The sequence below is a fragment of the Channa argus genome, chromosome 2 (genome assembly GCF_033026475.1).
Source record: "Channa argus isolate prfri chromosome 2, Channa argus male v1.0, whole genome shotgun sequence".
In the NCBI taxonomy this organism is placed as follows: domain Eukaryota; kingdom Metazoa; phylum Chordata; class Actinopteri; order Anabantiformes; family Channidae; genus Channa; species Channa argus.
The window spans coordinates 16,049,620-16,052,851 of NC_090198.1; the positions used below are offsets into that span (position 1 = coordinate 16,049,620).

Sequence of the window (3,232 nt, forward strand, 5' to 3'; positions counted from 1 at the left end):
TGTTAGTGAATGACAGAACAACTCCTCAAGCTGTTCCATTTTTCAGGGCTGAGAAGACGAGTTTGTTACAAAACGTGATCAACAGCCTCTCAGGGGTCATGATGTGGAACTGTAGCACCTACAGAAGTGTGTACTTCAGTTTATGGTCTTTGTAGCATCACTCACAAATGTTGTAGAAACTGACTAAGTGCCTCTCAAACAACAGACAGTTCTCTCACTCATACACAGAAGAACACCTCATACATGGTCAGGCTGCTTTGGCAGCTGACATCCTTATAATGTGCAGATGACAAGGCATTCAATACTCTACAAGTGTACATTGTCTTTATAAATATTGAAAAAGACAAAAAACATCTGTGGCAGCAGAAGGACCAGAAATTTTAACATCACTGCCAAAAGTGTCACCAAAGTTGCCAGGAGTCACCCTCTGGGGGGCATGACATGTACAGAATTGCATGGTGCTCCATTTATTAATTGTTAAGATATTTTATTCTTGGTCAAAGTGATGGATCATCAACAGCCGTCAGAAAAAGAATGGCAACAATAAAAACAAGCCACTAGTGTGGTTAAAACAGGCTGACAAAGATGCATATTATATTTACTATTTGCTATTATTATATTGACATTTACAATAGGCCACAGGTTAAGACTGAATAAAGAGTTGGTAGGTGGACAGGAAAGATTTGACGCTACTATCAAGTCTTCTGAAGCATAGGTTACAACAATTAAATCTGTACTCAGCCACATCATCTGCCTTGAAGTCATTTAGATGTGCTTCCAAAGATAGCAGCTAATGAGATTAAAGAACTGGGATCAAGCTGTGAGTAGCCAGCTGAAGTAGGCGGATAGAGCTGAAGACACGTTGTACTGGCTCAGGCCGAGATGAGAATCAGCAGGGTAAGCAGAATTAGCAGGCTTTTAGATCAGGGATCCCTCCAAATTTAAGTGCTCTATTATTGTCAAATGAAAAAATCTGAGTGAATCATAGATGTCAGAATTAGTCATACAATATAATGACAAATATGTTTTGGGGGGGAGATGTATAAATATATATATGTAATGAATAAATATGAAGAGGATTACTGTGCTTTCTTTAAAATTGCATCTGGCATGTTTTAAATTTACATAATTAGAAACCGTAACTTGCAAACATAGATATAGAAAGGCTGGGTTTGATTTCTGGTTTATGCTGGCAACATGACACTGACTTGGACATGACACTAAAATTCCTGCAGTAGTGCCATCATGTATGTGGAGCTGTTTCCTATAGGGATGATACAGTATATCATTGTAAACATCAATTTTGACATTTTACTGTTTTGTTTCGCATGGGTGAAGAGTTATGAACACTACTGATTTCTGCCAGTTATTATTTGAAAAGTGGGAAATTACCTTATCTGTGAAATGCCACTAACTCCATTGCCAGTTTCCGAAGCAATTGGCTTCAATTTGATAATAACCAAAAATTCAACAAAGAATTCGGCCAAAAAATTGATCAAACTATTTATAATGAAATACCTTACAACGAAAATTTGAACAAATCTTTTCTGCAACTACTACTCTCTACTACATGTCTATAACTACCCATGTTACATGTATATAAACTCAGATATGCTGCAGAAGGAAAACTGAAGCTGAAGTTAAGAGCTGAAACATATCACAGACCACAGATATTAATTATCTCGGATCTGTCGTCAAACTATCGTCACAGGGCCAAAAACTGCTAGTGGGACCCCTGTGAGTGAAGGTACAGCAGCGGCAGTATGTCTGTGCAGATCCATCGCACATCTGCTTATAGTGCAAAAAACAAAAGGCTACCTGTCTCTGGAGGCACTTCTGTGATACATTTCTAAGTGTCAGTTCCACAGCCTTGCTGGAAAAAAAGCCCTATCCCCTTTGGCTTCTCCTGTATTCCCTTACTTGTTTTTGCCACAGAGAGGTACAACCAACAGTCCCTGCAGGCACAATCTCTTCGATGCTTGGAAACTGACACTGCAGGTCTAGTTAAAATATGCTCACTTCTTTTTATGCATGTACTGTAAGAATGCTGCTGCTACATTGATAAATGTGAACAGAAACAGCTTTGAAGGAGGAGAGAATGAGTAAATACAATCACCACACAAAACAACAATTAATTTAATCGATAGTAAGTTGATCAAGAAGATGTTAGGAAGAAGTCACTTTGTTCAAGTCTTCACTCGCACCAACATATCATTTTGTATCAAGACAAGATGCATAGTCTACCAGTTCCCGATTGATAAAATATCAAATGCAGTTATTCCCTGTTCCTAATGTAACCCCATTACACATCCAACACTCCAGTTTAATTATCTGACTTCAGCAATATAGCACCTCGCCCTGCTGAGTGCTGGGGCTTTAAACATCTTGATGTGATCTGGGCTTGACACACTCTGAGAGTGATTAAGCAAATCAACATAAATTAATGAAACTAATAAATCACTGCGTGTGATGGCAATTTTCTCGCTTGTCTGTGCTGATGAAGATCTCAAAAACCCTTTTCCTACAATGCTTTAATTATGTGCTTCTGCCTTGAGAATTCTGTAAAACAACCCCATTATTGCACACACCAAACAAGTAAAAGCAATTATGATGAAAAGAAAGCTGGAAACAAAAATTAATTTTGTCTTCTGGCTAGTGAGATGAAATTACTATATACGAAGATTCACTCCAGACAAATCATGTTATGTTCCCACACATTTTCTCTTATTCATCCATTTTCTAGCATTTTAGTTTAACTTGTGGACCAACCTCAACATTAAAAAAACTGCAAGAACCTTCCAACTCAGCCAACACTGACCATCTGTAGTCCACATTTTGAGCAAAGGTTAAAAAAGCCAACAGTATCAAGGAACGATCCTAGTGCGCCTTGAGCAGCCAACACATAAAAGTATTGGATGAAGTAGTACAGGCACAATCTGGATACTACTCAGGAGATAGTATGTTAAAAGCAGCAGCTGACAAGGCGAACAAGCCAAGACTCACCCTGTTTAGCTAACCACAGTCCTGCTTTTCAAAACGGCACTGACAGACTGAGTTTGAAAATAATTGGACAAGCAACTGATTACATTTACAGCTGAGTGACAATGCACCAGGAGAGGAAATGAAGTCATGAAAGTTTACTCTGTACAATTTTGTAAATCATTACTCTGAAACAGGACAAGGATCACATTTGCTGGCACAGTGCTGAGTAGGCCAGGCCAAACATCACATT

General features: G+C 38.6%; 1 protein-coding gene across 1 annotated transcript in view; it reads right to left on the bottom strand.

The window, feature by feature from the left end:
• The window catches only part of LOC137119388 (transducin-like enhancer protein 3-B), a 45,034-nt gene extending 42,015 nt beyond the window's left edge, over positions 1-3,019 (bottom strand). Inside the window, exon 1 of the mRNA XM_067495844.1 lies at positions 3,004-3,019. The gene's annotated coding sequence lies outside the window, so the exon portion shown is untranslated. The remainder of the gene's footprint in view (positions 1-3,003) is intronic.
• Between the last annotated feature and the right edge of the window lie 213 nt (positions 3,020-3,232).